This window comes from Schistocerca americana, chromosome 5 (genome assembly GCF_021461395.2).
Source record: "Schistocerca americana isolate TAMUIC-IGC-003095 chromosome 5, iqSchAmer2.1, whole genome shotgun sequence".
Classification (NCBI taxonomy): domain Eukaryota; kingdom Metazoa; phylum Arthropoda; class Insecta; order Orthoptera; family Acrididae; genus Schistocerca; species Schistocerca americana.
In genome coordinates, this window is record NC_060123.1 from 459340063 (window position 1) to 459363289 (window position 23227).

General features: G+C 38.6%; 1 long non-coding RNA gene across 1 annotated transcript; it reads right to left on the reverse strand.

Moving 5' to 3' along the window:
* Positions 1 to 1688: 1688 nt before the first annotated feature.
* LOC124616053 lies at positions 1689 to 21774 on the reverse strand. The gene is made up of 2 exons (XR_006979840.1): positions 21397 to 21774; positions 1689 to 2366 (listed from the first exon to the last, which is right to left on the reverse strand). It is a non-coding gene; the product is annotated as an uncharacterized LOC124616053 (long non-coding RNA).
* Positions 21775 to 23227: the final 1453 nt, after the last annotated feature.

The window sequence follows — 23227 nt, forward strand, 5'->3', positions numbered from 1 at the left end:
TGTTTCTTATCATTTAATCTTTAAAATGCATAAATCCCTGGGCATTTAGCCCAACCTATAAATGCCCAGGCATTTTACATCACTACCCATGACTCGTACTATGTAGGTCACAAACAGCTAGCATTAGCGACTGTGGGTGACCACTTCACGGCTGATATTCAGTGTCTTGTGTCTCACTATAGTGGATGAGTGTTTGAATGACATTGCTATAGTTGCACTGACCAGACAGGCTACTTCTCTTATTGATGAAACTTATTGCCAAAAGTAACAATTTGCACACAGTCCAAGCTTGAGCTGACAAGACTGAACAGCGTACACAAGTCGAATTGTATGATAAAGCAAGCAGTCTTCTATCTTCATATCATACATACTGCTTGCTGTAAAAATGCCATTTTTGCAAGCTACACTGTCCGATTCATGATTGGAGGCCAATATGCACCACTGAACTGCACTTAGAATCCAGATTTACTTTCATCTCAGCTGCACAGGTGGTTGTATATATTGATTTCCTGTAGCCAAAAGAATATTGAGAAAGAGGTTCCCTGGAGGGGAGAGAAACAATCTCATCCTGAGCAAGTTGTTAGGAGGGTGCAAAGCCTTAAGTGAGCTATTTTTAACAGAATGTACTTTATGGACTTGCCGGAAGCAAAACATATTAGCAAATACAGAAGCAAAACATATTAGCAAATATAACTCATGATACTGATCTGCCAATAATTATTAAAATACAAAGTTTTTATTTCACTAAAATTTTACAGCACACATTATGCTTGAGACTAAACTTTTATGTACCACAAGACAAAAAAACATGGAATTTCTGGAATAATATGTTACACTTATTGTCTCTCACAAACAGATTATCACAAAATATTTAATTTCATATACAACATTCTTCTCCAAACTTTATTGTAATAAACACATCAAATTTCTGTTGGTGTAAATCTCATTTTGTACAACTACAATTCTAGTCTTTCCATTCAGTGGTTGAAATCAAAGTCTCATTCATGGTGTGACAACCTTCTCTCCCACTGGCTGTACAGCAAAATGTGTTGTCCTCAATACGTGATGATGTAAATAAATGATCGCAATAAAATGTTGACTTACAAATTTAACTCACTGAACATCCTTTCAATCAAGTAGTGTTGGCATATTATGATTTTGTTGTGTATATTTTTTTCAACTGCAAATTGATACTGAATATTGAAAATAACAGTTTTTTAAAGGAATTATTATTCTTTACAGTCTTCTAGTGTAAAAGCAGAGTGGAGAAAGTGTGATTTATCAGGTTTTCCCAATGTGACTCATAATCAGGCACATGTTTTGACAAGAGAAGCTCAGTATTCAGTTATAATACAACCATGCTGCTATTAACTTTTTTCAAGTTAATAATTTTATAAAATTAATGTTATACATTTTTGAAAGTGTAACATGGATACAGAATTACAAAGTGGATATTATTTCATGTGTTGCATAAATGTATTTTGCTTAGACTATAGGTCTCTTTCATGTAAGTGAACTATGGGACAAAGAGTTAAAAATAGATAAAGGCTGGTACTCAGTCTGGCATACATACATGGAGACTAGTAAAAAAGGATCATATTTTCTATAGTGGCTATGTGGAACAAGATTTCAGGGCTATGGCTTCCTTTTAAAGCCACAGAAAAACAGATATAAGACATCCACAAAGATATTTGTACAAACATGTTTATTTCACCCTGTTTCAAAACTGAGCACTGTATACTTTTGTAGAAACATGTACCTAGTTCATAAGCATTTTGTAAGAAGGAACATTTTTCAATATAGTCTACACTTTCTCCAAATTTAATATATATGGGAGAGAAAAAAGCTATGGAATACAAAAATAAAGAACAGTACTGACTAACTGATATCTTCCACTCCTACTCAGCAGATTATTAGTAAAGAAATATCTGACTACTTTTGATGACACTCAATTTTAACAATTTCTATTATCTAAGAACTGTAAAGTTTTTGGTCAACGATATATTCAACATTCATAATGTAACAGTGAATGTGATAGTTGGAGGAAAATCTTTTCACAGTTCATAAAAAAATGTTTTCACATAATGAAATCCTAAATAAACTAGTACTTACATAATATACACAATTTGTGTGTTTATGTGCATTTTTGCTGATGCAGCAATTAGTACCCCAAGTTTTGTTCTCAATATCATTAGAAAGTTGGGAAGACACACAATTTTCTAATAGCACAGAAGAAGTGGACTCCGAATCAAGTCAAATAACTTCACTCGCAAATGGGTCACTGCATTAGCTGATTAGTCTGCAAGTTGTAATATGTTGTTGCCCTGAAAGCCCAGTTGCATAGATGAAACTGAAATATGATTTATCTGTAAATAAAAAATTGAATTAGCTGCATTTAAAAAATTCTTCCAGATCTATATATACTAGTTTGGAATACTACCCACAAATAACTGGCACTTGTCAATAAATTAGTTGCAGTCTGCCTCAAACATTTCTTTTCAACTATGGATGTCCAAGTGCTGTGGCTCTAGTTCTATGTTTCTAGCTATACTATTTTAGTCTGGAAATAAGCCATACTATGTTTGTAGTCCAGCAAATCCTTTATAAGAAATTATGAACGATAGCAAATATTAACTTAATGCTACAAAAACAGGGGTAATTTTATTAAAGTAAAGCTGTGTTGTCAAACAAGCCTTGCTATTTAAATGGCAGATATTTTTACACCAAAATCTAGAACATAGGAGTGAATGTTAGAGTTGTATAACCAACTTCCTGTGAAGCATTACTGCATTGTTCCACTAAATGCTTTGGTAGATGCTGAAAAATAATGCTTTAAAGAGTACCTTTCCAAATATATAATGGCATTTTAAAAAAATGGTTCAAATGGCTCTGAGCACTATGGGACTCAACTGCTGAGGTCATTAGTCCCCTAGAACTTAGAACTAGTTAAACCTAACTAACCTAAGAACATCACAAACATCCATGCCCGAGGCAGGATTCGAACCTGCGACCGTAGCGGTCTTGCGGTTCCAGACTGCAGCGCCTTTAACCACACGGCCACTTCGGCCGGCATGGCATTTTCATATAATGACATTGTATAGAAGATATGTTTCCCCATTTATTGGCATTTACAGGCATTCAACACAATGATAGTCAATCATTATAATTATCTAGCACACAACTTACAATAAATCAATGTGACTACACAGCTACTATTTTCAAGGGTCATGCTCTTTTTATCTGGCTTTTTAAACCATCGACCAGAGTAGCTACATGAATTTTTCAAGGTGGCAGTCACAGAATAAAGTTATCTGAGTAAAAGCTTACCATTTTACTTCAAAATTTCCAATTTGTGTCCCACTGTTCTGTCCAATCACACCACAGCCTCTTAATCGTTCAGTAGTGATTCCAACCTTATTCACTTACCATCACACCGGCTAATTTCTATTTACGTAGGTTTGTCCGGCGAACGCTAAATGCAGGGCACAACACGAATGCAACAAGTTGTCAACTGTTCTTTCCTATTCCACATGTAGCAACATATTGTAATGTTGATGTTATAGTGTTATCACTTTCTTAATTGTGAGTACCCATGGAGCAACCAAAAGATATGCAGTTTCATACTCTTTCAATGGATACATCACATTTTATTCAAATTTCCAGAAATGATACTTCCACGGTTATGGGAGAGTCATGAAAGATTTATGTCCGTAACTTCAAAAATATTGATGCTAGGAAGCTGAAACCTGGTTTAATCTCCAGTATGATATGTAACACATTAATGTTGTGAAGTCAGTCTGATTTTACTAAAATTACTAAAAACAGACAGAGGTGTGAATATCAAGGAGAAGGAATTGGTTCTAGAGGAAGAACAGTACAGTACACTACATAAAAGGACTAAGAGATTTTAGTAACAAAGTATGAAATCAGTATTGTCCTTCAAAAAAAGCTGAGGTATTGCGCATACCAACAATTAAAATACATGTTTATTACCCATACTTATGCAAGTCAATAATTTTATTTCACATAGATTACAAATAAACTGTTTTCTAAAGAAACTAAAAGTGCTCCTAGATTAGGCCATACATGAAATCCCTTATACACGGTGAGGCAGCCAAGTCATAACACTTCTTGTATCACCCCAAGCAAAATAGATACAAAGATGCCATTTGGACAGTGAATTGCAGGGACAGGGGCTACTTGAATACATCACATTTCACGGTTGTGCTATTTTTTTATTACAGAGATATGAGGCCATCTTTGATTTTTTTTAAATGGAACCCTATGTTAAATTTTAGCGTAACATGATGGGGTTGGACGTTTTACCTGTTAGTGACATTCGGCTAAGGGGTGAGAAAGAAGAGGAAGTGGGACAATACAAGGTCTACCTGTCAGGAGTCAAAGCAGGAGTAGCACAATGGGGTGTAGGGCTTTACATCAGGAAAGAAATGGAACCCTGCGTAGTTGCGATAAGTATATGTAAACGAACAACTGATGTGGATAGATTTGACAGTGTCTAGCAAGAAAATTAGGATTGTCTCAGTATATTCGCATTGTGAAGGGACAGATCAAAATAAGATGGATAGTTTTCATGACACACTCAGTGATGTAGTTATTAGAGTAAAGGACAAGGACAGTGTTCTGCTCATGGGTGATTTTAATGCCAGGATTGGAAATCGAACAGAAGGGTATGAAAAGGTTATGGGTAAATTTGGAGAGGATATGGAGGCCAACAGAAACGGGAAACAACTCTTGGATTTCTGTGCCAGTATAGGCTTAGTAATCACAAACTACTTTTTTAAACATAAGAACATTCACCAGTATACTTGGGAAGGCAGGGGAACCAGATCTGTCATTGACTATATAATAACAGATCAGGAATTCAGGAAGGCTGTGAGGGACACACGTGTATTCAGGGGATTCTTTGATGACACTGATCACTATTTAATCTGCAGTGAAATTGGTATTGTGAGGCCGAAAGTGCAGAAGGTCAGGTCCATATGTAGGAGGATAAGAGCGGAGAAACTTCAGGATAAGGAAATCAGGCACAAGTACATAACAGTGATCTCAGAAAGGTTCCAGTTAGTTGAATGTAGTCAATTACAGTCATTGGAAAAGGAATGGACAAGGTACAGGGACACAGTACTAGAAATGGCTAAAGAATGTCTTGGAACAGTAGTGTGTAAAGGTAGGATGAAGCAAACAGCTTGGTGGAATGACACAGTCAAGGCAGCCTGTAAAAGGAAAAAGAAGGCATATCAAAAATGGCTACATACTAGAACTCAGGTAGACAGAGAAAGTTATGTTGAAGAAAGAAACAAAGCTTAACAGATAATTGCAGCATCCAATAAGAAATCTTGGGAAGACTTTGGAAACAGGTTGGAGACTTTGGGTCAAGCTGCTGGAAAACCATTCTGGAGTGTAATTAGCAGTCTTCGAAAGGGAGGTAAGAAGGAAATGACAAGTATTTTGGACAGGCCAGGAAAACAGCTGGTGAATCCTGTTGATTCCTTGGGCAGATGGAGGGAATATTTTGAAGAGTTGCTCAATGTAGGTGAAAATACGATCAGTAATGTTTCAGATTTCGATGTACAATGGGATAGGAATGATGATGGAAATAGGATCACATTTGAGGAAGTGGAGAAAATGGTCAATAGATTGCACTGCAATAAAGCAGCTGGGGTGGATGAAATTAAGTCAGAGCTCATCAAATACAGTGGAATGAAATGGCTAGACAGGATAATTAAAATGGCGTTTGAGTCGGGACAGGTTCCATCAGACTGGAAGAAAGCAGTAATCACACCAATCTTTAAACATGGAAACAGCAAAGATTGTAACAACTACAGAGGTATCTCTTTAATCAGAGTTGTGGGTAAAATCTTCTCAGGTATTGTTGAAAGGAAAGTGCGAGTATTAGTTGAGGACAAATTGGATGAAAATCAGTGTGGGTTTAGGCCTCTTAGAGGTTGTCAGGACCAGATCTTTAGCTTATGGCAAATAATGAAAAAGTGTTATGAGTGGAACAGGGAATTGTATCTATGCTTTATAGATCTAGAAAAGGCATATGACCGGGTTCCTAGGAGGAAGTTATTGTCTGTTCTACGAGATTATGGAATAGGAGTGTTACAAGTGGAACAGGGAATTGTATCTATGCTTTATAGATCTAGAAAAGGCATATGACCGGGTTCCTAGGAGGAAGTTATTGTCTGTTCTACGAGATTATGGAATAGGAGGCAAACTTTTGCAAGCAATTAAAGGTCTATACATAGATAGTCAGGCAGCAGTTAGAGTTGACGGTAAATTGAGTTCATGGTTCAGAGTAGTTTCAGGGGTAAGACAAGGCTGCAACCTGTCTCCACTGTTGTTCATATTATTTATGGATCATATGTTGAAAACAATAGACTGGCTGGGTGAGATTAAGATATGTGAACACAAAATAAGCAGTCTCGCATATGTGGATGACTTAGTTGTGATGGCAGACTCGATTGAAAGTTTGCAAAGTAATATTTCAGAGCTAGGTCAGAAATGTAAGGACTATGGTATGAAGATTAGCATCTCCAAACGGAAAGTAATGTCAGTGGGAAAGAGATATAAACGGATTGAGTGCCAAATAGGAGGAACAAAGTTAGAACAGGTGGACGGTTTCAAGTACTTAGGATGCTTATTCTCACGGGATGGCAACATAGTGAAAGAACTGGAAGCGAGGTGTAGCAAAGCTAATGCAGTGAGCGCTCAGCTACGATCTACTCTCTTCTGCAAGAAGGAAGTCGGTACCAAGACTAAGTTATCTGTGCACCGTTCAATCTTTCGACCAACTTTGCTGTATGGGACCAAAAGCTGGGTGGATTCAGGTTACCTTATCATTAAGCTTGAGGTTACGGATATGAAAGTAGCTAGGATGATTGCAGGTACTAGTAGATGGGAACAATGGCAGGAGGGTGTCCACAATGAGGAAATCAAAGAAAAACTGGGAATGAACTCTATAGATGTAGCAGTCAGGGCGAACAGGCTTAGATGGTGGGGTCATGTTACACACATGGGAGAAGCAAGGTTACCCAAGAGACTCATGGGTTCAGCACCAGAAGGTAGGAGGAGTCGGGGTAGACCAGGGAGAAGGTACCTGGATTCGGTTAAGAACGATTTTGAAGTAATAGGCTCAACATCAGAAGAGGCACCAATGTTAATACTGAATAGGGGATCATGGAGGAATTTTGTAAGGGGGACTATGCTTCAGACTGAACGCTGAAAGGCATAATCAGTCTTAAATGGTGATGATGATGATAATGATGATGATGATTATGGGCTTAAAAACACAGTTTCAAATATGTGTATATCATAATATTTAGGCGAATAGTTTTTGAGACACAGATATGTTCCCGTATCGTATTCGTCCTTTGAAGCGGCGTTGTCCAATGTGACCTTTCCTAATGACCACTGGGGAACTTAACAGGGAAGGCATTGCTTTCCTGCTTCTCGATAACACCACAAGGTGACGCACGAGGTAGCTGGAGAGAGGGGTATAAATATGCTGTGGGGGTAATGAGACATTGCATTTTCGTCACAGTTTCTTGGAGCGGACATGTACATCAACAAGGAAAAGTTAGATATGCTTCTAGTGTATGGTGAAACCAGAAGAAATGTTAGAGCAATAAAGCAATATAGAGAGATGTATCCTGATCGTGAGCATCCCATGCGCCAGCTTCTTGCACATATTTGCAAGCAAGTACTTGATCATGGAATGCCATACAGAGGACAAGACAGAAAACTGCAACTGGTGAAGTACATGAAGAGGGCATTCTAGCGTTGACGCATAACGACCCTACAGTTTCGCCTCGGAATGTGGTATAAGTCAGAGAAGTGTTCTACGCATATTGCACTGGCATAGATTTCACCCGTTTCACCTCTCATTACATCAAGCACTCTCCGGTATGGATTCTGAACGGCGCCAGGAATTTTGCCGGTTTGCTCTGCAGTGCCTACTAGGTGATCCAACGTTTTTTCAATGGATGCTTTTTACTGATGAAGTGACTTTCACCAACCACAGTAATGTGAATTTGCATAATATGCATTATTGGTCAATAATTCGACAGGTACAGCATCAGCAACTGTGGAATGTTAACGTGTGCTGCGGCATCGTCGGAAATGTCGTTGTGGGGCCGTACGTCATTCCGGGTACACTAAACGGCAATAACTATGCACAGTTCCAACATGACGACTGTCTTGATCACTCTTCCCGTGTGGCTACAGAGCTGTTAAATGAAAAGTTCCTGGATTGTTGGGTAGAACGATGTGCTGAGGTGAAGTGGCCAGCCCCGTCTCCTGATTTCACCCCTCTTGGTTTTTTTTCTGTGGTGAGCAATCAAACATAAATTGTATGCTCAAACATCAACTACGCCAGACGATATGAAGCAAAGTATCATTGAAGCCTGCGCTGATATCTTACATGACACCCTTGCAGCCATTCACAATCATTCGAACAGCGACTAATAATGTGCATTGCAGCAGAGGGGAAGCATTTTGAGCAAATGCTTCAGTAAAGTTTTGTATCATGTACAGTATGTATTTTCCATATTTGTGTGTATTTGCTTCGCATTGTGATCAATAGTAAATATTTTCAAATAAACAACAAATATGTATGAAATAACTGACCAATAAGGGCCTCCTAATTTACATTTGTATTTCTATTACTTAAAATGTATTAACATCTTGTAGTATTTTAATACTGTATGTTGTCTACTCTTTTGGCATCACAGTTGTCAATAACTGAATAATATTTGCGCAACATCATCAGTTAATTTTTGTGCAAAATATTGCAGTATGTATTACTATTGTCGGGTAAATGGGCGTGTTTGCGTAAGGACGGATTCACAACATTTAGCATGTACTCTACACAGCAGGAAAGGTCGCATTGGACAATGCCGCTTTGAAGGACGAACACAATGCAAGAACATATCTGTGTCTCAAAAACTATTCGCCTAAATATTATGATATACACATATTTGAAACCATCTTTTCAAGCCCATCATCTTATGCTTTAAAAAAAAACAAACAAAAAAACAAAAACAAAAACCAAAGACGGTCTTACCCTGTATAGTTATACTGAGGGATCTAAATACTGATACATTAAAAGATAGTTGTCCTACACGAAGTTTCTGTGATCTGATCTGTGCCTACAATCTCGAACTAGGTGTACGGGGTCAAATAAGAGGCCGTCACACCTCACAAATGTTGACAGATCATGGAATTACTAACATTCTTCAGAATTGGCAAACAGTGTAAGTAATAAATACTGCAATCTTAGATCATTTTGGATAATGTTAAAATATCAAGAATCAATGTTTGCTGAGAAAAAAATACTGTTGCAATTTAGACAGCTGAAGTTGGAAACATTACAAAGATTACTTAAGGAAATATGACTGAAGGCAAATACTCTCACTAAACAACGTAAAGGAGAGTCGAGACTAGTTTCGCTCAGCATAAAGCCTGCTTGCCATACAGTACCAGTACAGTATCCAGAAATCTAAATGTGAGAAATACTAAGAGGTGATGTCAGGAATATTTTTATGTTATGATGAAGTTGTGGAAAAATTCATAAAAGGTATCAACAGCTCCCAAAATCAAGAAACATGGATAACGTCTCCATTGTCAGAAATGTATTTTTCTGTTGCTAACAACTGAATCTGATGTAGTAAAAATAATACATATTCTAAACCACCGAAAACACAGGTCTGGATGGAATGTCTCATGTGGTAACATAATGGTGGTGATAAGAAAAATTCTGCAAACTGTAGGCCAATTACCACCACATCTGTCTTATCTAAAATAGTGAAAATTGTCTTTAAAGATAGAATATAACATTTTATAGACAAGAAAAACATACTCCATGTGTTGTATAAATAAAACGGAAAATTATTTTATTCTCAGAATTTTGGAGAACATTCTCAGGTTTACACGAATAACATGAGCTGGAGAATATGCTTCACTGGAGAATGTCCTCAGCCTGAGTAAGAGGATGGGGAAAGTTGCTAACTGCAAAGAACAGTCACCGATTTCATATGAATAAAGCTAGAGATGTTTTTCATAGGCAGAGAATATTCTTCATTGTTGGAAGTAATCTCTGTAGCATTCTTCGACCTGGGTATCTTTTGTTAAGTTTTACCAAGGTTTTTTTTCAGTAAAAATGGGGAACTTTTGTTGATCAGAAAAAGATGTATATAGCCCAAAGAAATAATGAAGAAAGAGACTGTAGAAATTCATACAAGTTTAACAACAAAAACATTATTTGGCTGACAAATCGCTTCCTTCCTGAAATTCAGTCAAGTATAGGAGGCACCCCTTCAAATGAAACATTTGTGGATGTCGATGATTCATGGCCTGGGTCTGTATATGATGCAAGAATATGTATGTCAGATACCAAGGAAAAAACCAGTCTAATGCTTTAATTTTAAAAGATGTCAGGTATGGCACTCCGGCATGGCTAATGAGGCCATTCCTGAATTTATAAACATCTGATGAGAAGGCCTACAATGTATTTCAGCATAGCCCATATTTTGGAAAATTCAGTGAAGATGGTTATTTCATTAAATAACTACACTGACAGTGACTCTTCAAGCATCTGAAATAGCAACGAGAGTGATGTCAGTAGAAGTTTCCCATTAACACGATACAAATGAAGCACAGACAGATTCAGCTGCAAGTTAGTACAGCGTAGTTTACAATTTTAAATAGCAACATAACAAAAGTATATTGTCGTAAGTTTTGCAATTTTAATCAGGAGACCTCATCAGTAACTAATTCCAAATGATTTTTTTACCAAGGAAAATAGCCATTCAACCATACATTTTGAGAAGTTTTTTTATTTTCACAACCAGTTCCAGCATTCCAATGTGCTATCTTCAGGCCCCATAGGCACTTCATGTATTGTCAACCAGATGTATCGATATTAGCATCCTGGAGTTATCAATATCTGGATACTGTGAATTCAATATCTGAGGCCTTCCTTCGAAGACTTGACTACATCAGTTGTTGTCAAGTCTTCAAAGAATGGAATCAGTAAACAAATTCACGAGATCCAGTTGCTGATGGCTCCAGTATGCTAATATTGATAGATCTGATTGTCTATACATGAAGTGCATGAAGATGGTATATTGAAATGCTGAAACTGGTTGTCAAAATAAAATACAATAATTAACTTCTCAAAACATACAGGTGTTTGGCCATTGTACATCATCCGCAATGGATTAACAGAAATTCCAAATGAAGTTTATCTCGGGAATTCAGTCTGCATCACACAAAATCGATACTTCTGAAATATTCAGGTACTGTTTCTTTGTATACCAGTTGCCCTATTTAAGATATGTTTTCTCACAGCATAACTCTTAAAAATGATGTATTCTTAAGATTTCTTTGCGTAATGTGTTCACCTAAATTCAATAACAAAAAGTTTCCTGCATGTCGAAAATTCAGTCACATCATCAGAAGATGTAAGTGCAACTCTTCTGGGCCACATGAGTGCCAATTTCATATTTGTCAGCTCACCTGTTTGAGTGAGCTGAATGCAATGTAAGAATACACACCAAGAACTTTCTCAAGGAGGGGAAATGCTGAGAAAGAACTCCCTGGTCAAAGAATATACTGAATATTTTATTCATATGAAATTGAGAACTTACTCAGATCTTTTGCTCTGAGAATCTTCTCCAAAGAATGTTCTCTTTTTTATTCATACGACCCAACGAGGAACAGCACAGCTTTTGAAAATGCATTGTAAATATACAATGTATGTACTTTTTGGTGATGTAGGAACGATTTTGCTGATATTTGCTCTCTCTTTTTTTTCTTAGGCAGGCATGGTGTTACAAAGTGAGGCCATTAAAGTGTAAAATAGCGAAAATTAATGAGCGCTAGGTGCACACTGTGAAAGTGTAAATTTTGAAAATACGAACATGACCATGTGAATTCATGTGGACATCACAATGTGATTAATCGTGTTTTTATCTTGTCCAGCTTATGTTAAAGAAATCTTGGATTGTTGTTAAGTATTCATCTAAGGGCGATTAAATTAAAAATAAAGGAAGATTAGGGTTTAAAGTCCTACTGACATATTAGAGATGGAGCGCACAGAATAGTTCATGGGTGGGTAAGGGAATAGACTGTGCCCTTTCAAAGGAACCTTACCGCCATTTGCCCGGAGCAATTTAGGGAAATCTTGGAATCCCCAGATGCAGATTTGAGCCACTGTTCTCCCAAATACAAGTCCAGTACACTAATCATTGTTCCACTTCACTCAGTATGTGATTAAATGAAGTTCTGACTGAATATGATATGTCCGTGTTATGTTATAGGGGTATTTATAAATATAATTGAACTGCATCTTCATATTGGAAATTGTCTACATATGAATGAATGAATAAATGAATGAATAAATAAATAAATATAGTGAGTAGTCCCGTGTTGTACATAGTTCGAAATGGATATGAGGAATGATTTCTTGAGCAAACTCATACAACTGCTTGTGTGTCGCAATTTGATTTTCAAACAGCTTTTGTACACTTGCTTTTGTGCACCACGATCTCCTCATTCAGGTCTATCACAAGCACTTAAACCATGTGCCATTGCACAATAATCATATCCTGCATCAGTATTGCAACCATTATTATGGAGACTTAGGTTGAGAATTTTTTAATTTTTTTATATTGTGCTTCACGGCCATCAGAAAAATAGAATATCTTTTTTATATTAAAAAACGACAGGGATTAGCAAAGGTTGAAGCCAGGGGGTTACAGGAACAAAGGATGCATTGTATAGAGTGTTTCCACCTGTGCAATTTAGAAAAGTTGTTGTTGGTAGGAAGAATCCAGATAGTACAGACTGAAGCAGTCACTGAAGTGAGGCACATTGAATTGGACAGCATGTTCAGTAAGTAAGTTGTCCAGCTGGCTCTTGGGGCACAGTTGGCAGTGGTCACTCAAGTGGGCTGACAGCTAATTAGTTGTCATGCTCACGGATAAAGCAGCACAGTGGTTGCAACTTAGTTTGTAGAACACATGGGTGCTTTCATAGGTAGTGCTGTCTTTGATAGGATAACTGACACCTGAGACAGGACTGAAGGATGTATGGGACAGGTCTGATGTCTAGGTCTGTTGCAGGTATATGAGTCATGAGGCAAGGGGTTGGTAACAGGGGTGGACTAAGGAAGGGCAAAGACACTGCATAGGTTCAGTGGGTGGCAGAATACCACTGTAGGAGGGATTGGGAGGATAGTGAGGAGGATATTCCTCATTTCAGGGCTTGGCGAGAGGTAGCCAAAACCATGTTGGAAAATATTATTGAGTTTCTCCAGCCCTGGGTGGTACCGAGTCAAGAGATGAGTGCTTCTTTGTGGCTGTATGGTGAGCATGTGACTGATGGTAGGTTACTGGAGAGGCAAGACAAAGATCTGTTTCTGGACAAGGCTAGGGGGGATTTACATTCTGTGAAGACCTCTGTGAGACTCATAGCATTTCTGGAGGACTGCTCATCACTACAAATGTGCTGACAACTGCTCACTACAAATGAGATGACCAGGGGTAGCTATGTTGTACGGAAGGGACTTCTTGGAATGGACTGGGTGGCAGCTGTCACAGTGGATGTGGTGTAGGTGGTCGGTAAGTTTGATGCGGACGGAGGTACAGATATAGCTATCCTTGAGGTGGATGACAATATCAAGGAACGTGGTTTGTTGGCTTGAGAAGGACCAGGGAAGCAAATAGGGGAAAAAGTGTCAAGGTTCTTATGGAATGTAGATAGGATTTCCTCACCTTTGGTCCACATCACAAAGGTGTAATCAATGAACATGAACCAGGTAAAGTGTTTGGGATTCTGGGTGGTTAGGAAGGGTTCCCCAGTGGCCCATGAATAGATAGGCATAGGATGGTGCTAAACTAGTGCCTATCACTGTACCACTGATTTGTTTGTAGGTTATGCCTTCAAATCAGAAGTAACGTTGGGTGAGGATACAGTTGGTCATGGTGACCAGGAGGGAACTTGTAGGTTTGGAGTTAGCAGAATGTTGGGAAAGGTCTGTTCATTAGTGGCAAGATCATGAGCATTGGGAACATTGGTGAACAGGGAGGTGGCATTGACAGTGATGAGCATGGTGCTGGGTGGCAAAAGAACAGGAAACTGTGAGAGTTGATGGAAAAATGGCTTGTGTCTTTTATATAGGAGGGAAGGTTACGTGTAATAGGCTGAAGCTGTTGATCCACGAGAGCAGGGACTCTCTCTGCGGGTGTCCTGAGTGGTTGGATTTATGGAGTACAGGAAGTGGTGGGGGTGAGGTGACAAATACGACTCAAGGGAGAGGTTCTGGGTGGACCTAAGGAGGAACTGGGAGATCCTGCTGGATTTCAGGAATGGCATCACTGTGGCTGGGTTTGTATTTGGATCTGTGTGACGGCTTGTGAGTTCTTCTGCCATGTCATCCTTGCAGTTCATAACCAAAGTGGTGGAGCCTTTCTTGGCAGGTGGTTTTACAGGATCAAGATCAACTTTCAGGTGGTGGACTGCAGTTTTTTTTTAAGGTTGGTTTCCATGTTGAGGGATTTGGGGAACATACAAGACACCCTTTAACCCTGTAACATCCCTGGCATCAACCTTCACCAGTCCCTGTCTTCTACCTACCTATCCCCCTCCCTGTTCCCACTACAGCACTACACACGCCTTCTATCCCACCAACACACTTACTAGTATTTCCCCTCACCTCCCCCTATATAGTCTCTCGACTCTGCATGTAACAGCCCATCCTGCCGCTATCAAATCTCTGCAAGCTCCCATGGGCAGCACAGTATCTTCTACCTCCAGCCCTACCCTGGTATCCCTCTCCATCCCCAATCCATGTCACCTGCTTATCCCCAACACCCACCCCAGGAAATTCTGAAAAACGAAAAACTTGAGATGTTTACAAGATTAAATTAATACCCCATTGTAGCACCATTAGGTTATTATGGTACAAAGATTTCATTAAAACTCGCTGATTTCATATGGAATGACCCATTGGTGACTTGGGCAAAATTTTGTTTGCTTGCTGTGTGTGTACCAAATATCTATGAAATCCCATCTGTACATAAAGCATGCTATTAAACTAATTCTGGTGAACTGTAATTTGAAATCATTCAAATTATCTTTGGAATGAGAAAAACTGTTGATAACTTGTTGTATTCACATGACATCAGGCACTTGCGACACTTGGCAAACCAATATACTAGAAATCGGCTTATGTACTAAGTGGACATAGTCAGAGACACTGTTGTTGAAAAGGAGGCACACTAGTGAACACGTAATGCAAGTGTGATGTGGCACAAAATTTGGAAACTTCAAAGTAATACAAGGACCTATTATCCAAATAACTTTCTTATGATTGTTACTTTCAAAAATTCTGATACTTCGGTCTGATGATTTAAATGTAGGCACTCAGAATATGAGAATGTGACTCAAAAAACATGTAAAAGTGGGTTCACACTGAATCATTGTATGTTGACTGCAGCTAAAGTGTACTTACACTGTCGGCAGCTCTTGCATTGCATAGTGAAGCTGGCAATTTGTTGCTTGTGGTTCAGCCAGCTGGGTGACAGTTTATGGTAGCCAGTGTGAATTTCTGAATGTAATAATTTCTTTTTGATGAAAATACAAAATGATTACATTTGTTTTCGGAACAGCCCATGCAATGGAAAAACTGCTGATACTGTAAGTGCACTCACAGAGTGTTACTGAGACAGATAGGTGGTACCGCTCAGCAGTATTTGAACAGTTGCTACAGGCAGATAATGATGCACCTGCTACGGGCCATATCTCACAAGGGTCATTCCACACCAAGTGGTCTAAAACTGAAAAAAGTTCCCACCATCATGGTCTCCAATTTTCGTCAAATTTTAACTGTAGCTTTAGTCAAGTGTTGAAGTAAGTTTCCCAAGATTTCAGGCCTCTAGCTGCAATAGCTGCTGATCTAGACCCCCTTGTCTGAAGTGTACTTAGTCCGTGTGCATGCAACATAAAAAAAATGTCATATTTGGAGTCTAATAAAATCGAAACTAATTCATAAGAATGGTTAGTAAGATGCGACCCTGTACAGTTTTTTTTGCTGATTCCAACGAAATTATGTATAACATTACTCATGCAAACCCCGGTCAAATAACTCGACTCAAAGTATACTTCAAAATTTGTCGTGACACAACGCGACAAATTTTGACCAATATTAAGACTGCAATGATTTCCTTGCAGTTGAAGATATGGACTTGAACTTTTGGCCAAGCTTCATGCTTGTGCTAGACATAATGCAGCCGGATTTGCAATGATCCAGGCCATATGGTCGCCCTGCAGTATCTCTTCAAATTAGGCAGTGTCAGCACAAACGGTAAAATTTACCAAAGTTTCAAGCCAATTACTAAAAAATAGTTGGCCTGAATCTGCTTGTGAATAGTATCACCTAAAAGAGAAACTCTTGCTCTACAAGACTGACATTTGTTTTTTTTGCAACGCGACCATTAAGTACTCATTAACTCACATCAAAGTTGTTATATTTTGTATGCGCGATGCACTAATTTTTCTTCATTTCTAGGAATTTGAATCTTAATAGTCGCTTAGAATTACTGATATAATTGGATATTTCATTCGTGTTTTATTCAGTGATTGGCCAGTGAGAGATGTCAGAAGTTAATGAAGAAGAAGAATCGTTGGCCCCCTGTTCAATTGGAAAAGATGCTGCTGCATCGAAGTGCCATGTTATCTTCTATGCTAAGAAGACTGGATTCAAAGCGTTTAGTGATTTCACAGAATGTGACCAGAAATTGCTTGTTTCGCGTTCAGAAGCCAAACTTGACGAAAATTCCATCATTTGCTTCCACCATGAAGCCCTCTTCCTACATGAATATCAAGCGATGCAAAAGAAATGTTGCAATCCATTCAAGAAGAGGAATCACAATGTAAAAGCTGGACTTAGACTGCTTGATAATGAAACAGCTGCCAAACTTTGCCTGTTAAAGAAAAAAGAAGTGATTGATATAAAACCTGGTCAGAAGCTTTGCCCTCGCTGCATGTCGGCACTGAACCAAAAGCTAGAAGATTCATCATCACTATCAACCCAATCTGAACAAGATTTCACAACGGATGAAACTGAACCAGCCATCAACAAAAGTTTATCATTTATTGGTGCTTCACCATTGAAAAGAAGACAACTAAGTAAAAGAGATAAGCAAAGCTATGCAAAAAGAAAGATCTTGGATGCACAAAGTTTAATTGGGAATCAAATTGCTGCTGCTGTAGGAATCAATTACGATGAACAGCCAAGTTCAAGTAAAAGTCGCCCATGCAATAATTGTGCAGATCTTGATAATCTTATAGAAGAGTTGAAAGAAAAATGTAAAGTGTCAAATCGTAGGACAAAAGTTCAAATATTGACCTTGGTTCCAAGAAGCTGGACAATTAAAGATACGACAACAGCATTTAATGTATCAGAAAGAATGGTAAAGCAAGCGAGAAAACTGAAGAATGAGCAAGGTGTTCTAGCTTTTCCAGCAAATCGGCAAGGAAGGAAGCTTTCAGATGAAGTTGTTCAGAAAGTACATGACTTTTTTCAAGATGACGAATTCAGCAGACTTTGTCCAGGGAAGAAAGACTGTGTGCCTGTGAGAATTTCAGGAACAAAGGTGTACAAGCAAAAGCGGTTGTTGCTTTGCAATTTGAAGGAAATGTACGTGTCTTATCAGAAGCAAAATGGACCAGAAATTGGCTTCTCAAAGTTTTGCGAGCTTAGACCAAAATGGTGTGTTACAGTTGGCTCTGCTGGAATGCACTCAGTTTGTGTCTGTACAATACACCAAAATGTCAAGCTTATGCTCACTGGTGCATCAATCAATGAAGACTACAAGGAAATTCTTAGCAAAGCTGTTTGCAGCTTGGAAAACAAGGATTGTATGCTTCATCGTTGTGAAAACTGCCCTGGTCCAGAAGGTGTAGAAGCAGTTATTGCAACATATTTTGAAGATAATGACCCTGAAGAACTGATTGAGTACAAACAATGGATTCATACCGACAGGGATACTTTAGAAACAAAGCAGCTTTCAACAGAAGAGTATGTTGAAGATATTGCAGCAAAAATTTGGAACCTGTCTTGTCATCACTACATTGCCAAGCATCAAAGCCAGCACCTGAAAGCTCTCAAAACTGATTTGAAAGAAGGCGAATTCATAATACTAATGGATTTTGCTGAAAACTATTCATTTATTGTTCAAGATGCAGTGCAAGGCTTTCACTGGGAAAACAGTCAAGCAACAGTTCATCCATTTGTAGTCTACTACTGTGAAAACGAAGAGGTGCAATGTGTGAATCTTTGTGTTATTAGTGACTGCCTTCGACACGATACGATTACTGTCCATGTTTACATTGGAAAAGTAATCAATTACCTGAAGATGCAATTTTCCAAAATAAGCCACATCCACTACTTCAGTGATGGTTCAGCTGCACAATATAAGAATTTCAAGAATTTTCTCAACTTATGCTATCACAAAGAAGATTTTGAAATAACAGCAGAATGGAATTTCTTTGGAACAAGCCATGGAAAGTCGCCTTGTGATGGCATTGGAGGCACAACAAAACGGTTGGCAGCAAGAGCAAGTTTGCAACGTCCATATGAAAACCAGATTCTAACACCCAAAGATCTTTTCAACTTCTGCAATGATAATATCAATGGAATCAAATTCTTTTTCATCAGCAAAGAGGAAGTTGAAGAAGAAAAAGCTTCTCAAGAAGAAAGATTCCTGCAAGGGCACACTCTAGCTGGCACAAGAGAAAACCACCATTTTTTGCCCATTGATATGACGACAATTAAGGTCAGTAGAGTTTCTAATGATGCGACATCTTTTTTGGCCAAAATTAGTGCTGCTGAAGTAGTAGTTCAAGTCATGGATCTTCAGCCTGGGCAGTATGTTGCTTGCATTTATGAAAAGAAATGGTGGATTGGAAACATCGTTGAAATCTCAGTCGAACAGAAAGATGCTTTCATAAGCTTTATGCATCCTCATGGTCCTGCAAGTTCATTTTATTGGCCCTTAAGACGTGATACTTGCTGGATTCCAGAACAACTTATCATTGGTGTTATTCCAGCTCCATCAGTGACATCATCTGGTCGGCAATACAGTTTTCCTGAAAGCATTCTCTTGCAAATCAACGATGCTTCCAGAATGATGAAGTAACTGAGGAAGACAGGCTTGGGAACCTGCATAAAGAAACCCACAATCAGGCTTGGGATCCTGTGGTAAAGACACCCTGTAATCAGGCTTGGGAACCTGCAGTAAAGATACCCACCCGTGGCTGTTACTGCATGGCTATCGGGCGTGGCCCCTATGGCGATGGGGATGCTGGTTTTATTGTGATAACCAGTAATGGCTCAGCCATCATGGACCAACGCAGGGCACTGCGCACACAAAATATAAGATACTTTGACCTGAGTAAATAAGCACTTAATGGAAGCGTTGCAAAAGAAAAATATATCCATCTCGTAGAGCAAGAGTTTCTCTTTCAGATGATACTATTCACAATTAAATCCAGGCTGACTATTTTGTAGTAATGGGCTTTGAACTTTGGTAAATAAAGCCATTTGCGCTGACACTGCCAAATTTGAAGAGATTTTGCAAGGCGACTATAAAGCCTGGGTAGTTGGAAATCCAGCTGTATTATGTCCAGCACAAAGATAAGACTTGGTAAAAAGTTCAAGTCCATATCTTTATCTGCAAGGAAATTATTGCAGTCTGAATATTGGTCAAAATTTGTCGCATTAAGTCACGACAGAATTAGGGGTACACTTTGAGTCGACTTGTTTGACCGGATTTTGCATCAGTAATCTTATAATTAATTTCGTTTGAATCAGCACAAAAAACTGTACAGGGTCTCATCTTACTAACCATTCTTATGAATTGGTTTCAATTTTATGAGACCCCAAAAATGGCATTTTGTCTGATGTCGCGCGCATGCGAACTTACTACCCTTCAGACAAGGGGGTGTAGATCAGCAAGTATTGCAGCTAGAGGCTTGAAATCTTGAGAAACTTAATTTAGCACTTGACTAGTGCTACAGATAAAATTTGAAGAAAATTGGAGACATGATGGTGGGAAGGTTTAGACCACTTGGCATGGAATGACCCACAAACTAAATTCCACGCCGTCGTGACGTCACACACCACAACAGCCTTACATCACGGGTCAAAGCCGACGGGTGGGATCGGACGCTTCGGTCGACCCAAGGGTGGTGACAGACATGAACCATACCAAGAGGCCCAGGTTAGGTTGCGAGTTTTCAAAATGATATGAATTTTTTAAAATAAAACCAGACCAGCATAAAGACCTGTTTGATTAAAGGTGTTACCCAAATACCAAATATCCTGAGATTGAGAAGTAGGCCTAATGTATGAAAGATTACTTTAATCAACCAATCTAATGGCTGACTTTCTCTGCAATAATCTCAAGATATAGGCAATGAAAAGGTTGGCCAATTTATAAGCCTAAAGCCTGCCTCTTAAAACTAAAGCATATATGGCTTAGGAAATAATACACACTTAAGAGATCTCTCAGCATACTCTCAATAACCATTTGACAGCAGAATATAACCTTGAATAAGTGATGTAGATGTGTTAGTGAATCAGTGTGACGTGTAAAAGAGATTATATGGTAGGTTTGCTCTCTGAAAAAAACAATGCTTCAATACGTGAGGTGCTTCATCTGACACTGAAAATCGCCCCCGTTTTGTGTATGAATGGTGTTTCTTTCTGGATGACATCAAGGAGACCACTGACATTAATGCAATAAAATTTGTTAGATAACTTTAGGCAGATGGCCACCAAAGACCTAGCTCAGAAGCCACAGAACACAGAACATTTAATGAAAAAAGTTGTATAACAACATTTTACAAATCTATAATCCAACTCACTAGGACATTACTCAAATAAGAGGCAGAAGTTTCAAACCAGAGCTGGATTCAAATATATCCGACAGCAGATGATCATACAAAGTAAGTGTGAGTCAGTAGGAGGATATTTTTAGGATATCAAGATCAAACTTCTGTGAGACGTATTTAGAGACATTTTACCACCTGCTATATGGACATTTTGTAATCAGCGAAACAGTAAAATTTATAGTACAATAATTCTACCTCATATACACGTGCAGTACTAGTCTTCTTACAGGGAGAAGTGGAAACGGGAGGGGGAGGGGGGGGGGCAGGGAGAAGTGTTACACTACTACATCCACAACCAATGAGACACGCAATAAGCAGCTTCCATGGAATAAACGCTAAATATATTATATGCATCCAACACGCAATTAAAGTGGTAGATATTACTGTGACTAACAACTAATTTACAAGCTTACTAACTTTTGTGTTTTAATGATGCTACTGCAATGCAGACCTGTCACGTTCCGTTTGCCGCCCGGAAGCACTTAACTTTTGATTGAAGTTTAATGGCTTGGTCAGTTATAACCAACGGAACATCTCTTTGACATCCACAAGGTTGGCATATTTGCAAAAATAGAGACCCATCCGCATTTTTTAAAAGGTGTTATTCACATTTTTGGCCACACGAAAGTGATCGCAAACCATCGAACAAATGATTACAGTTTTTTGAACAAACACTGAATACTTCAGAATTGTACGACTTTCATATTACGTTACCACAATGTCGTAGTAATTTTACACACTATTTTACGTTATAGTCGTTTAAAAAAAAGCATAATTTCAACAGCGTCAAATATGGGCTTCAATGTACCACTGCGTTTAGTGGTTCGGCCCGAATACTCGATAAATCCAATCTCGAGTCTAGGTGGTCATCAATTTCACCCACAATGGCCACATTGTCTCCGCGGATGATGTGAAGTCCGAGAACGACTTGCTCAACGCCTTGCACATTGCTATATACCCTTTCGTGACTTTCATCCAATATAAGATTAATTGTCTGGTCGAAACCTTTCAAGGTTCCCACGAAATTACGCCCATCGGCTGTTATTACTGACACTGTACGATTTAAATAACCTTCAAGGCCTGAAGCCATTTTCAATGCACAAGTTTAGGCAAATTCAGAACACAAATAACTTGTCACAATTCAACACAATGTCACAAGCCAGAACACCACAACAGACACACGCGCGTTTGTGGACCACATGCGTAAACAAATACCAGACTACCAGACAGATGTTTAGCATCTCTGATTAAGATTTGCAAAGTTCTTAATCGAAATCGAGGTATGGTCGATTCGAACTGTAACGAAGTTAATTAGAGTCTGTTTTATGTTACATGTTGAAGGTTTCACTCGTTTCAAAGTATTTATCAAAAAAAAACGAAAACAACATAAGGGCCGGTTTCCGCGTACTTTAGATGTAGGTTTACATACAAATTTAAGACATTTCTTTAAGTATTAAGTGAAGAATTTAGGTTGTTATCATTAGACATATATTTAGTAGTACCGTAGCTACTCGGGGAATGAAAGGTTTTAAGTTCTATCTTTTATTTCCTTTCAAAACGCGTAAAGTATGTATAGTGCATACACGATCTTAAGCCTAATTTTTCGGGTATACAAGTATAGATTTTTAACTTTAGTTTAACTGCATTACGTTACTATATTAATAGTAAACACGTATATTAGTGTTCCACATAAGTTGAGTGGCCTTTGAGATCTGTAGTTAATAGAGTAGTTTAATTATTGTTGTTGCCTAGATAAATTTTGTAAAAAATATTGTTAAAAACCACGAGCGAGAAGTGTTTGAGCTGACGTAGGAAAGTCAGTTCTCGGGTTCTGTGCAGCTGTTGTTGCAGATGGTTACATTTGGGTGAATATAGTGACATGGGAATCGGGGAAGTAAATGGGTCTCTTCCATGGTATTGCAGATTATGTTCAAGGGTAGGAAGATAGCGGAACAGAAAGGGAAGATTAGAGCCCTTCAGGCTAAACTGACAGTGCTAGGGAAGAACTGATGAGGTTAAGGAGGGAGGAGGATGAAGAGAAGTGGGAAGTGGTAGCACAGTCTAACATAACAGTCGCGACACTTCTCCTCTATTTTGTTGCCTACAGCGCCAGCAGCGCCCCAAGCGGCCGGTAGGTTGAACTGTGAGTTCGGCGCGATCGTGAAAGCGAATAGTGATTGTTTATTTTGATTTATACAATGGTTTTTACCATCGGGAGCGTTTGTAGTGCAATAAATTGCAGCAACAA